This window comes from Hyperolius riggenbachi, chromosome 4 (assembly GCF_040937935.1).
Source record: "Hyperolius riggenbachi isolate aHypRig1 chromosome 4, aHypRig1.pri, whole genome shotgun sequence".
Taxonomy (NCBI): domain Eukaryota; kingdom Metazoa; phylum Chordata; class Amphibia; order Anura; family Hyperoliidae; genus Hyperolius; species Hyperolius riggenbachi.
In genome coordinates this window covers 498,842,666-498,857,924 of record NC_090649.1, presented here as the reverse complement: position 1 = coordinate 498,857,924, position 15,259 = coordinate 498,842,666, and the positions used below count along the sequence as shown (strand labels likewise).

General features: G+C 40.2%; 1 protein-coding gene and 1 long non-coding RNA gene across 26 annotated transcripts in view; both read left to right on the top strand.

Moving 5' to 3' along the window:
- Positions 1-15,259, top strand: part of LOC137504538 (neurexin-1) — a 2,090,050-nt gene that overhangs the window by 455,858 nt on the left and 1,618,933 nt on the right. The window lies entirely within an intron of this gene.
- The window catches only part of LOC137504540 (uncharacterized), a 29,350-nt gene continuing 18,034 nt past the window's right edge, over positions 3,944-15,259 (top strand). For both annotated transcript variants that reach the window (XR_011019502.1, XR_011019503.1), the window contains exons 1-2: positions 3,944-3,992; positions 12,258-12,339. This is a non-coding gene — a long non-coding RNA (uncharacterized lncRNA). The remainder of the gene's footprint in view (positions 3,993-12,257; positions 12,340-15,259) is intronic.

The following is a 15,259-nucleotide window of genomic DNA, read 5'->3' as shown; positions in this document are numbered from 1 at the left end:
ACCGGCCCTGAATTCCAAATCGTGGAAGAAGGGGGGGGCATCCTCACAAGTTTGCCTCAGACAGCAATAAGTCTAGGACCGGCCCTGAATTCCAAATCGTGGAAGAAGGGGGGGGCATCCTCACAAGTTTGCCTCGGGCAGCAATAAGTCTAGGACCGGCCCTGAATTCCAAATCGTGGAAGAAGGGGGGGCATCCTCACAAGTTTGCCTCGGGCAGCAATAAGTCTAGGTCCGGCCCTGAAACCCCCAACATAAAATCATGGCGTATCCTTTTGTATGAGTTCTCAGTTTATTCTTTATTTGTTGGTCTTTATGTATCTGCTGTCAGTATTTGCATAGCATTAGATCACGATTACCAGCAGAGGAAAGGGGGGGGGGGGTGCGAGTCATTAATCATGTTTTATACACATTCGGAATTTTCATACAGCGCATTACCCTGGAGAATTTTTAATTTTCGTTTTCTGGAACAAAACTTAATCTGCAGGTTTTTGAAATAAGACAATTATTGGAAACATTTACATTTTGGGCAAACAGGCTTATGCTAAGCTTCGTGAATATGTGTCTTTTTTTTTTTAAGGACAGATAAAATCTGCTTATGAAATATTATTGACTTAGGATGAAATATTAAGAATACAGAAGGAAGGGCGGCTGGTTCTATTACTTGTGCAGCGACGTGATGGCGAAGGGAATGAAACAGTCTGTGAAATTAAATGTAAAGGTCAAAGGGAATTATAATTGAAGTGCATACATTTTTCATGCTCAAGAGACATTGACTATACTACAATTACCTGCATTGCATTTTCTATTCAGAGCCATTTCCTCCCGACCTCGGAGGCTGATGAACCTCTCGCAACTAATCTCAACTGTTTGCCTTCATATTTCATTGTGGTAAAGAATAATCAGGCAAAAAAAGAATAAAACTGAATAACTGCTGTGGAGCAAAGGTCACTGCTCCCGGAGACATGTTGTCTCAAAGGCTCCCTTTAAATTATGTGTGCTGATCCTGCTGCAAGTTGCTCTACTGAGCTCTATTTTCGGCAAAAAAAAGCAATGCTATTTGTGTCTGTGAAAACTCACTATTCCAAGTTAGATTGAGGACAAAGAAAAAAATGAATCCCTTCTACCTTAAAGAGGAACTATCAAAGAAAACTGTCATTCTGTAAACCCCACATACCTATAGAGCGTTTAGCCAGTAACAGTAGAAAGCTTTTTGAGAGTCTCTGATCACAGCCTGTGTGAAAGGAGTGCCTTGGATATCAGCATCGGGGCCAGAACTGTACCATGTGCATAGGTTCCATTTCTCTGTCAGTATTCACAGAGGAATGATTTACTGTTTGGTTTGGATTCTTGCTGTAGTGTGGTTGATAACCGTCATATCACGTTTTTGTCTATGACTAGTGATGGCTGATGATCGTAAACAGTTGTTTACAATTACCCAAAACTTCATGTAAATGTTCACAATTACGCCTATACGTAATTACCTAACCCCCCCCCCCCCCCCCCCCCGAGTGCACTGTGAGGAGATGATTTCACGACATCACTAAGGCTAAACATCACTGGGAGAATGGGGTTATATGCCTCTATACAGCAATGTGTAGCTATCGGAAGAGTTTCTGATGCTGAAACTAAGGATAATTACCATAAAATCGGGTATCTTGAATAAAGTATTACATTGTGGTATTTACTGTTATGGTTCCTTACCGCTGCGTAATATGTTGGCGCTTTATAAATACAATAAATAAATACATAATATGGTGCTTTTTAAAGAGATACTGAAGCGGAAAAAAATATATGATATAATGAATTGGTTGTGTACTATGAATAATTACTAGAAGATTAGCAGCAAATAAAATATTCTCATATTTTAATTTTCAGGTATATAGTGTTTTTTCTAACAATGCATCATTCTCTAATATGTGCAAATTACACAACACTCAGCATTCAAAATGATTCTTTCAGAGCAGTCTGTGAACTAATGACCTCTCCTCTGGCAGATAAAAAGTAAATAGTTCAATAACAGTTGAGATAATATAAGTCAGATAACAGCCCTCTCCACGACTTTGAAAGTCATAGAGCTTAATGGCTTGTTTGCATAGAGATAACAACTGGAGTTTCTTAACTCTTCCTGTACTGGAAACAATTAGACTGATGCATCTGATCTTAATGTTTTATTTCTTAGCTGTGCTACACATACAAATCATAATATCATCATTTTTTTTCACTTCAGTGTCTCTTTAAGTGGCTCAGTGGCTCCAGGCCAGCAGCCTGACATCTGCTATCTGCGGGGCGGGTTGAAAAGTGGCTAAAAGATACGTTTTAGTTACAATCAGATCTATGAAATATCGGTTATAAAAAGATCAGATCTCCACAGGGCCAACTGCAACAAGAGATCTGATCTAAAACTGACCTGTAATTGATTGGAATTTTTTTTCAGCCATTTGTGCCCCTTTTGGAAGCTCTCTTTATAGTACCTAAGTGTGAACAAATAATATGGAAGTTCTCCACAAGAGGGAAAAGGCAGGTTGTGATCAAGGTGGGGTATTTCTGTATAGAACTATGTACCCATAAAATGTACACAAACACCAGTAAAAGGTGTTCCGTGGTTCCAATCCACTTCTTCAGGTAACAATGCCTCCAAAAGTTAGTCTGCTGAGCCTGCGTGAGCATCTGTTACATCAGCTATCCTTTCTCATAACTAAATTCCAGAATGTTGGGCATTTTCAGAATATATATATATATATATATATATATATATATATATATATATATATATATATATAGATATATATATATATAGATATATATATATACATATATATATATCTATATATATATATATATATATATATATATATATATATATATATATATATATATATATACATATATATATATACATATATACATATCTTTCTCTATAAAGTTGTATTTCTTTATATGCGCCCACTTCCTGTCTACCAATTGGCGGCCAGCCTACAGACAGGAAGTGTGGATATCTGCATAATGAGACTTCACAGATACAAAGTAAAGATACATATCTACAGAGAAGTACATTCAAATATGTTTTAACAAAGAAAAAGACATCTACTGTAAAGATATGGGGCACTTTAAATTCAGAGTGGTTGAAGAATCAGACTGATCGCTGTACAGGTTGTGTGTCATGTGTCTTATTCTATAATAAAGCCTGAGCGTCTATGTAGCCATGCTGTTCTTGGCAGGCTGATCATGTGACAGCGCAGCTTGTAGTGGTATCCAGATTATGTATCACATCTTTATTGTATCACTGGGCTCTTGTAAAACAAATATAGTGTATATGGGAGTAAATCTGCGGGCCCACAATGCCTGTAATTTTCACGTCAGGGGGAATCATTCGTAAGCCCTCTTAGCATCTCTCACCGCTGGTTGTGTAGTTATGAAGTGGAACGCAAGTCAGATCCGGCTAATAAATGTCATAAAGCACAGCAGAAATACTATGCCATTTAGCAGCGCTGCAGATTGTTTTCCATTGCGGAGAGAAATGACATCTCGCAGACCAAATTGCTGGTTTAAAAATTATGCGAAACACTTTGATCGCCTGCGATCGTAAAATAAATATTGCATTATTTTCTAATCTTTTCCCTAGGATAAGGATTCATGAGTATATAATGCTGCTATATTCCTTTCCTGTAATGGTCCCTTACTGGTAATCCATAGCCTGCTAGGGCACTGTTTTTACATTAAATAAAAACCATTGTTACATCAAATTTGATGGAATAGAAAATTCAAGAGGACCTCAAGACAAAAGGATATGTGTGTAAAGCTGCATGATGATATGGACCTTTGCTTATCTGCACTCTCATTTTATTGGTTGCTATAGGTGACAGTTATTGTACGTGCATACTCACCTGTAAGGTGGGTATACACATACACAGTTATATATCAGTTGCTGTCAGTTATAACTCAAAGGACAACTGATGTCTGCGAGTCATTTGTGGCTAGCGTGTGCTATGATGGTGAGATGGACATCTCTCTATACCCATTCTTCTTCTCTGAATAGCTTTGTTTCAGTGAGATGTATGCTTTAAAGATGACCTGAACTGATATGTGACATGATAAGCATAGGTACAGCTATCCTACTAAGAAATCTTCAAGTACCATTTCTGTTTTCCTGCACGGCAAGTTTAAAAAAAAACTAGTTCTGTTCTGTACGCAAATAAGGCACACATACTGAAAGGGGAATTTACCTGTCCTGAAAAGTAAATAGGCTAAATCCTTTTATCGGGCTAAGGAAGCAATGTTGATAATGTTTTAGTGCTGCAAACTTTAAAGGTTCATTAATTTTGTTTGTTTTGCATCTGAATAAAGTAGATTTTACATCAGACCATCATAGCTGCAGCTTAGACTTGATTAACCTGAAATAAAAATGTGAGAGTCTGTTTTAAGTTACTAATGTGCCATTAGTACTTCACATACAATCAATTACCTCATACGTTTATTTTAAGTTCTGGTTGCTTTGACATCTTATTTTTACCTAAAGTGTGATATAAATATTTTGCATGTGCTAAATACAAAAAATGCTGGATGCGTTCTTTTAACTCCTTAAAAAATGTTTGAAGTATTGTGGATGTATGTTAAATACAGATCTGCAGAGCTCTGTTCTCAGTAGGTAGTGCAAAAGTTAAAGATCACATGACCTGTGTCAGCCATCTTGTCTACTGCATAATTTTTAAGTAGCAGAGGTATAATTACTGAACACAGTGATTAAACCAATGTCGTGTGAGTTTGGGGTTACAGGGGAACTGGGAGTCATAGATAGTATACAATTAACTATACTAATTAACTGTTATTTATCTGAGGTCGATGCAGTGTGCTCTGTTAGCTTGACTCCTAGTCACAGCACCCCGGAGCTAATTGCTACTTACCATACTGAGGAGCTGCTATCAGCTTTAACACTTGGGCAGAATTAACTTGAATTAAATGTAATCTGCTCTTTGCATTCTACCCAATATTTTGTCTTCACGGTAAACAATCATTTTCAATTCAGCATTAAGTGGCACTACAAAGGAAACAAGATTTTTTTTTTTTTTTTTTTTGGTAAATTGCAGAACTCTCCTTTTTGAAAAGCCTGCAGGGGTCACAGACATCAATAAAGTCATAAAACAATTTTTACCTTTCCTGTAAAATCCAAAACTAACCAAACAATATCTGACTGTTGCAGTGTCATCCTAGGTGGAAATCTTGCTGCATATTCCATTTTTCAGAACAATTCTGCTGAAAGGAATGTGGAAAAAAATGCATCACATTAAAAATCGTTCTGAAAATTGTACTGAGCCTAAATGAGCATTTGTAAGAGGCAGAATCTCCACTTATAAGCCAGAATCTCCACTTCTTATCCTAGTAACAATTTATCAATGAGGCACAGTGGTTTTACCTATATATTTACATTTTCCTGTTTGCCTAGGCACTTGTGTCATGACTCTTTGGCCCATATCCAATTCCCATTTCTTCTCCTTAGTTTTCTCCCAGGAGATATTTTCACACGTTTAAGATTCCTTTTAATTCACCAGCAAGCAAGAAAATATGCAAAATAGTTTTGATAGAACTTTTTCAACTACTTTTAGGTACTTTCTCAATTGTGAAATGCTGAAAAGTTTATTTAAAGAGAGAAAGTGAAAACTATCTCCCAGGAGATAACTCAGGGGAAAAAGTTTATTGCATATGGGCCTTTGGCCCTTCATCAATTCGACTCTCGATCATGGATTCGGATCACGGCGTTGAATAGTGGAAAAATGCTCGTGATATCACAAATATGTTGTGATCACGAGGTTGTGACGAGCATCACTAATTACAATGTCCACATTTGTTTTATGACCCTTTTACTATGGGCCCCCAAGATGTGACAGTCACAAATGGTAGACAAAAGAAAGGGCTTGAATGTTGGGGGATGGGGGTGTCAAAGTTTTGCTGGTTGACCCCATGATTTATAGTTCTACCCCTGGATATCACTCTTCTTTCAAGATAGATGAAAAAACATGGATGTAGGTAAATAACAGTCATGCAGTAGCATCATGTGGTCCACATCAGGTTGCTACCATATACTTCTTCCACCTCCAGAGATCCCACATAGGTTCTTTAAGTACCCAGATGTGCAACTTAGTGCACAAAAAGACATGAAAAGGGGGTCTCTCAGTGGAAGGTTCTGAAGACACTTTTATTTGAGTCATACCCCCTGATGACAGCAGAAGGCCGAAACTAGTCAGGACGAAAGCGGGCAACGCTGCATATCTGATTGCAAGTATATCTGCTGGGTACCAGTGGGAAGTGTATTTGCCAAGAGGGTCTCTACTGGAGTAGGACCCACTGACTGTGAGTGTTTTTAGCTGCATTCTTGAAAATTCTTACTCAAATAAAAGTGTCTTCTGAACTTACCACTGAGAGACTCCCTTTCATGTCTTTTTGTGCACTAAGTTGCACATCTAGGTACTTAAAGGGACTCCAAGCAGTGCAGTAACCATGGAAAGATGCATACCATTTTGAAGCTCTCTTTCTCCTCTTTCCAATGATATATAAAACGCTACCATACGCCTTTTAGTTTTTGTTATTTTTGTGATCGAAATCGCGGCCGCCATCTTGGATTCCTTATTAAGCATTGTATTATGCAGGACGACACTTTCCCCAGTGTCGGCAGCTCCATTCAGCACAATGCAATGAAATATAAGGAACCCAGGGGGATATAATTACAAACATCATGCTGGTAGGTGTGAGGATATAATTAATTAGTTGTGGGTATGCTTAAAGGCATACCCACAGGCACTGCTCGGAGTCCCTTTAAAGAACCTATGTGGTATCTCTGGAGGTGGAAGAAGCATATGGTGGTAACCTGATGTGGACCACATAGCGCTACTGCATGACTGTTATATATTGCATGTGGTGAGAAGGATACGCCTTTGCAGTAGCTGCTTTGTGACGAGTGGAGAACAAAGAAACTACCATTTTGGGGCGCCTCTTATACAAAGACTACCATGGATGTAAATAAGTTTGTTTTGCAAAAGATGAGTTTATTCTCTAAAACATGACTTCCTGTTTAGTACTTAAAACATGGACGTTTGATCAAAAATAATAGTCTGAGCAGAGGTCTTGAGCTTGCTACATTATTAAAGCCGTCATTTCTTAAATTTGCCTTTTAGTTAAATAGGTTTCTGGGCTCCCAGGGTTTGTTGTTTCAGATTTGTTTTTCTTTTAGTAGTATTTAACGAGTGTTTTTTGGCAGAGACGTTTTTCTTCTCCAATTTAGGCATTTCCAAGGCAAAGCCTGCTTTTATCTCTCTAGAAACACCTTGATTAGCTTATAACAAAATGAATTATTTACAGTATTAGGCCAGGAGCCCTGACAACTAATTAATCAGCTTTAATTGGCTCAATTTCTCTCTCTTCCTAGGTTGTGAAAATTTTCATGAGGATTTTTTTTCTTTTTTCCTCATCTATATTCATTTCAAGTAACATATTTTAATAGAATAGTGTTACTTTTTCCATCTCAAGTACTTAATTTACAAAACTTAGCATAGCAATTTTTTTTTTCTGGACAAATTTTACAAATCCGTGAACAGTGGATGTGCACCAAATGTAGCAAATATCGCAACCTAACTCTCACATAAACCCTCCCCTGCCTGTGCCTAACAGGAACCCTTCCCCATCTATGCCTAAAACTAACCACAACTCACCTACTCCTAACACTAACCTCCCACATCTATTCCTATATTCTAACATTAACCCTCGTCCATCCATGCCACTATTGTCTCTAAATACCATGCAAAATAACTTATCTGCTGGGGCCAAAAATTACGACAATAACATTTCCAGGCATGGGCAGGTTTTTTTGTTTGATTTTTTAATCACTTTGTCCTCCTTGATGTAGAACTACGTCAAGGAGGCCATGTGTGCTCCTGCGCGCTCCCGCGGCCGATCACACGTGTGCACGCGCGCTCCCGGCCACGGATCATTAGCCCAGGAATCAATGAATCAGGCCATGATGCCCGATCACCGATTCCTCTCCCCCGCAGAAAAAGTGACAGCTTCTCTCAGAAGCTTTGCTCTTTCTGCCTCCTATGTCCCTCTAAGCGTACATTGTATGCTTAGAGTGACGTCATGTAAACAAAGTCAAGGTTGCCATCTTGTGGCCAAAAAGTAAAACTACATCTAAATGTAAAAAAAAATAAAAATACACATATATTTACCCAAAACAAATACTATTTACATCCCACCCTCCCAAAAATACCCACATAAAATGTTTAATAATAAAAAAAAAATTACAATAAAAAATAAAAAAACACATAAATATTTAGCTAAGGGACTTTTTAAATATCTATGTAAAGATGAAATATTTCATTTTTTTTATAAGCTTGTAAATAGTGATGGATGCAAAACGGAAAAAAATGCTCTTTTATTTCCAAATAAAATATTGTCGCCATGCATTGTGATAGGGACATAATTTAAACGGTGAAATAACCAGGACAAATGGGCAAATACAATACGTGGGTTTTAATTATGGAGGCATGTATTATTTTAAAACTATAATAGCCGAAAACTGAGAAATAATGAATTTTTTCAGTTTTTTTTCTTATTCTTCCTATTAAAATGCATTTACAGTAAAGTGGCTCTTAGCAAAATGTACCACCCAAAGAAAGCCTAATTGGTGGCGGAAAAAAACAAGATATAGATCAGTTCATTGTGATAAGTAGTGATAAAGTTATAGGCTAATGAATGGGAAGGTGAACATTGCTCGGATGCATAAAGTGAAAACGACCGAGGGCTTAAGTGGTTAATACTATCACAATATACTAAACATTGCAATGACCCATATTCCTTTGCAAAGTATAGAGAGCCATTGATGTCTCTAACTGTTCCTGATTTGGGCTATTGAGCTCCAAACTGAATGTCCCTTCCACAGTGCACGACAAGCCAACGAGAGTGGAGGGAAGAGCGGGACAATGAGGGGCAGGGTGGAGACAAAGCAAGAGGGTGGAGGCAATGTACATAGAGAGATATTTCCCTTGCATGCCGGCAGATTCAATAGCTAAACTGCACTTAAAAATGTCAGCCAGAAGGCTCCACAGCTGTAAACTATACAGTATCTAACAGTGGGCTTAAGGTACGTACACACGTCCAACTTTTTCAAACAACTTTGCCATCCCACTCACTGTTTGAACAACAAGTTGGACGTTTGTATGCGCTGTGGCGAGTGACCAAGAACAGGTGGTTTTCCCAATCTGCTCAGCGGATCCATTGGACCAACTGTCGTTCAAACGACTATTAGGTCTGTACGTGTGTACAAACGACTATTAGTCGTTTGTCCAACTAACAGACATTCAAACAACAAGTCTTTTGATCAGTCGTTTAATGTAGTCCATTGTTCTATCCAGTCCATTGTTCATTATCGAGTTGGTTACACGACATGTAAATTAGGAAAATTAGCATATCAGCTGCTTTGTTGGTCAGTGTGTACATGACGTCTGAATGACTTGTTTGCACTTCAAGTCCTTCAAACGACCAGTTTAAACAACAATCAGGCATAAAGTTGGATGTGTGTATGCACCTTGCGGTTGGATTGCTTTCAAGGAGGACCCAAAAGTCATTATTGTGCTTTTCCATGACAATCGCATCTTAATCATATCTGCACATAATTACAGAGGGCCGGTGCACTGTTATTAATGATATTAGAGGAATTATGAGACGTTTATTGAATGAAAGGCAGGTAAAAGAAAATAAAATGTATAATCCCAATATGTACAAATTCTTTTTATTATGTGACTTGTGTAGAAACCAGAATAAGCAAGTATAGCTTTTTATGCAGGCGATGTGCAGCAGAAGTTGCATATAGAGAAGCTTAATTAAATTTAGCTTTTTTTAATTTAGTATGCATAATTAGCAGCAATCACGCGGATTACTTGATTACATTGATCATTTGATTAAGTTCTCTATGAGAGGGAAAAGAAACCTGTGGTAAAGGTATATGTTTATCAGGTGAATGCGGGAACATTAAAGCATAGACTATAAGGCTGGGCATTGCGTGCAGAAATGAATAGTCACAGCAGAGCTCTATGGAAGAGGAAGCTTCACTGGAAGGATCTATAGAGTCAAGGCTGAATTTATACTTCTTCTGCCCCTAGGACAACTTTACTGCAGCTTCCTTTACTGTGCAGCACCCCCTCCCATTCCATGTGCAGCCCCCTCTTCCATGTCTGACATCATGTACAGCAGCCCCTCCCATTCCATGTGCAGCCCCCTCTTCTATGTGTAATATCCATGTACAGCAGCCCCCTCCCATTCCATGTGCAGCGCCCTCTTCCATGTGTAACATCCATGTACAGCAGCCCCTCCCATTCCATGTGCAGCTCCCTCTTCCATGTGTGTCATCCATGTACAGCAGCCCCTCCCATTCCATGTGCAGCCCCTTCTTCCATGTTTATCATCCATGTACAGCTGCCCCTCCCATTCCATGTGCAGCCCCCTCTTCTATGTGTAACATCCATGTACAGCAGCCCCTCCCATTCCATGTGCAGCCTCCTCTTCCATGTGTATCATCCATGTACAGCAGCTTCCTTCAGTTCTATACAGTTCCATTGGACAGCAGCCCCCTATTTCCATGTGCTGCTCCTTATTTGCAACCTCAGTATTCCATTTGCAGCCTCTTCTTCCCTAGGCTGCAATCGCTCTTCTATGTCCAGCCGCCCCTTGGCCAGCTGCTGCCCAAGGCCTGGGTCTTGGGAGCCTTTCCAGAAATCTGTATAGAGTACTTAAAGTGTATCTGAAGTAAAAAAAGAAAAGATACTTACCTAAGTAGATGGGAGCCTCTGGATCCTGCAGAGACTTTGCATCAGTGGTGGGTTTTTCAGTAATTCACTGCTTGAATTCGGAATTCAAATGAAGTCTGACATCAATTGTGACCACAGGCAGTGGGGAGTTAAGTTACCCAGAAGTCTTCTGGGACTTCTGCATTCCAGACGTAATGAAAGCTGCATTCCATGACTCGCTGCCGCACTTCCTCTTTCATGCCGGATGGAACGTGGCTTTCATTATGATATCATACGTTGTGTAATGGAACGCAGACGTCCCTGAAGACTTCTGGGTAAGTTAACTCCTCGCTGCCTGTGGTCACAGCTGAAGTCATTAAACTTCATTTGAATTCCAAATTTGAATAGTAAACTACCCGAAAGCCCACCACTGCTTTGCATGTCCTTCTGGCCTCCACCGTTGCTGTGCACTGAACTCAGGATTATATCCGACAAGAACTTGGTAGACATGTCATGTGGCTGCACTCGTCTCCCTGCATGAGCCATACTGCACCGGCACAAGTATGGCCACGCCTGCACAGTAAGCCACAGCCACTCATCCACGTGAGGCTCCATGCTACTGCAAAGGCGTGGCCACACTCACACGGCTGCAGCAAAGCCACACTGGTGCCAGTATAGGAGTACAGCCGCAATTTGCAACTGTGTCTAAGCAGTGGGCAGATGCGGAGGCCTCCCCATTTTAACCCTCCTCTTTCATATGTAGTAGCCCCTCCTTCCTGTCCAGGTGCCCCTTGGCCTGCAGTCACCCAAGGCCAGGGCCTTTGTGACCTATCCAGAAATACAGCCCTGCCAATGGTCACACAATCACTTTGAGGATGACTTCCAGTTCTGTGATCCACGCAGCCAGTTGTCTAAAGTCTGGCTCACAGTATGCTCACTCCCCTGCATTGTGACAGACTGGACACCACACTTAAAGGACATCTGAAGTGAAAATAAACTAATGAAATAAACAATTGTATCTATCCTCCTTCTCCTAAAAATGACCTTTTAAGATATTCCACAGTTTTATTTTATATTTAAATCTACTTTTTAAGTTTTTACTGTTTTATTGCTTTTGCTGAATGACACATTTATTGAAGTGTGCCAAAGCTAAAACTGACTCTTTTTATCTCTTTCCTGCTCTCAGAAGCCATTTTCTGCTAGGAAAGTGTTTTATAGTTGGAATTTCTTATCAGTGAGGGTCACACTGTAGTCACTTCCTGTCTGAGTCAGGACTGAGTCAGGCACTTACATACCTGATATTTAACTCTTTCAGGCAGAGAAAGAAAAAAAGGAACACAGCCTAGTTATTAGTGTGCTAGGCACTGTACATACACATGTCTATCTCATCATGTCACATGTCACCTCGGGTATCCTTTAGAATGGACACACTAAAGACTGCAGTTATTTTCTGTGGACCAGTTCACACTCCTTTTTTGTCTGTTGCAGAAAAGTCCATCAGCATGCGTTGTTTCAGGAGAGAGGATTGCACTGCAGCTCAGCCAATGGATGGCAAGCTTCTTCTCGGGAGGTAGATAAACTAGCATCAAACAGTAAGATAAGAATACTATAGTCAGAGTAGATGCAGAACAAAGTTGAAAGATAATCATTAATGACGGTTACAAAAAGTCTTGTGTAGTGATGACATTTAGTATAGATTTTTGTCTTGAAGTAGACTTACTATTTAACTATTTATCAGCAATGGAGGGGGTGACTGCAGCTGGATTTACTTCTGCCGGGAATAAATCTCTTAAATTATGCAGAACAAGGCTTTTGGCAATAAATATTATATATTCCAATATTGTATTTTGCATATGATCAGTGAGCATGTTAAATTTACCTCCATCTGAAATTCAGCTTTACATAACAAAAAAAAAAAAATGTGGTTAATGAGCGTAGTCTTGAGGTGATATAGCCCCAATAGCTCTTGTGCCTTTTCTTGTATTACTTAACCACCCTGGCGTTCTATTAAGATCGCCAGGGTGGCTGCGGGAGGGTATTTTTTAAATAAAAAAAAAACTATTTCATGCAGCCAACTGAAAGTTGGCTGCATGAAAGCCCACTAGAGGGCGCTCCGGAGGCGTTCTTCTGATCGCCTCCGGCGGCCAAAAGTGACACGGAAGGCCGCAATGAGCGGCCTTCCGTGTTTTGTTTACTTCGTCGCCATGGCGACGAGCGGAGTGACGTCATGGACGTCAGCCGACGTTCTGACATCAGCCGCCTCCGATCCAGCCCTTAGCGCTGGCCGGAACTATTTGTTCCGGCTGCGCAGGGCTCAGGCGGCTGGGGGGACCCTCTTTCGCCGCTGCTCGCAGCGGATCGCCGCAGAGCGGCGGCGATCAGGCAGCACACGCGGCTGGCAAAGTGCCGGCTGCGTGTGCTGCTTTTTATTTCATGAAAATCGGCCCAGCAGGGCCTGAGCGGCAGCCTTCGGCGGTGATGGACGAGCTGAGCTCGTCCATACCGCTCGGCTGGTTAAAGAGAATCTGTACTGTAAAATTCTTACCATAAAAAGCATACCATTCTATTCCTTATGTTCTCCTGGGACCCTCTGTGCTGTTTCTGCCACTCCCTGCTGCAATCCTGGCTTGTAATTGCCAGTTTTAGGCAGTGTTTACAAACAAAAAACATGGCTTGTAACAAAAGTGAGAACAGCTCAGTGTGTGCTCATGCAGATCTTGGAGAGGGTGTGTAAAGCTTCTGCCAATGACAAGCAGTGCTGCACATTCCACGCATTCCAGCCTGAGCCCGACAGACCCAACAGAAGAGAGAAGATAAGATTGATTACAGAGACAGTGCAACTAGAAAAGTCTGCAGTATGCCAGAGCACATTAGAACAGGTATAGGAACTTATAGGATAGAAGAAATAAGGCTCAAAATTTGGTTACAGAGTCTCTTTAAGCAAAGAAAGCATTCAGTAGCTTCTAGTAGGTACCTAAGGGAATTTCATGAATCAAGTGGCCTGAAGGGGAAGGATTACTGCTCCATCTTCTCCAGATGGACCCACAGCTGCAGTGAATTGAGGTGCCCACAGTGGTGTTGCTCGTTCCCAGCCCTCCACAACATGCATGGATTTATCCACATCTTGTTTTTTCACTATGGTATCCCCTTCACTGATTAGAATCGAAGACCTAGATGTGTAATAGTGATCCAAGATCTTCTAGAACACAAAAAGGTGTGTAGGCCAAGTTTGTTATTTTGACTTTGGTTGTACTCTAGTATGGATGAATGAGAACCTACACAGAAATCTTCATCCCAGAATCCTTTGTAGTCTATAAAATGTGTTACCTGTTTGTGAAAGAATCCATCCATCAAAAAAAAAAGAAGGCTGGCAAATCAGCAGTTACAGTGGGATGCAAAAGTTTGGGCAACCTTGTTAATTGTCATTATTTTTGTTTATACATCGATGGTTGTTACAATAAAAAAGTCAGTTAACTATATCATATAGGAGCCACACAATGATATTTGAGAAGTGAAATGAAGGTTATTGGATTTACAGAAAGTGTGCAATAATTGTTTAAACAAAATTAGGCAGGTGCATACATTTGGGAACCACATAAAATAAATGAAATCAATATTTAGTAGATCCTCCTTTTGCTGAAATTTCAGCCTCTAAATGCTTCCTGTAGGTTCCAAAGAGAGTCGGAATTCTGGTTGAGGATATTTTGGACCATTCCTCTCTTTACAAAACATCTCTAGTTCATTCAGGTTTGATGGCTTCTGAGCATGGACAGCTCTCTTTAACTCACAACACAGATTTTCAATGATATTCAGGTTTTAGGACTGAGATGGCCATTCCAGAACGTTGTACTTGTTCCTCTGCATTAATGCCTTAGTGGATTTTAAGCAGTGTTTAGGGTTGGTGTCTTGTTGAAAGATCCAGCCCCGGTGCAGCTTCAGCTTTGTCACTGATTCCTGGACATTGGTCTCCAGAATCTGCTGATACTGAGTGGAATCCATGCGTCCCTCAACTCTGACAAGATTCCCAGTCCCTGCACTGGCCACACAGCCCCACAGCATGATGGAACCACCACCATATTTTACTGTAGGTAGCAGGTGATTTTCTTGGAATGCTGTGTTCTTTTTCCTCCATGCATAACGCCCCTTGTTATGCCCAAATAACTCAATTTTAGTTTAATCAGTCCACAGCACCTTATTCCAAAACAAAGCTGGCTTGTCCAAATGTGCTTTAGCATACCTCAAGCAGCTCTGTTTGTGCGGTGGGTGGAGAAAAGGCTTCCTCTGCATCACTCTCACATACAGCATCTCTTTGTGTAAAGGGTGCTGAATGGTTGAACGACGCACAGTGACTCCATCTGCATCTGTAAATCCAATAAACTTCATTTCACTTCTCAAATATCACTGTGTGTATCTCCTATATGATATATTTAACTGACATTTTTTATCGTAACAACCAACGATTTATACAGGAAAACCATGACAATTAACAA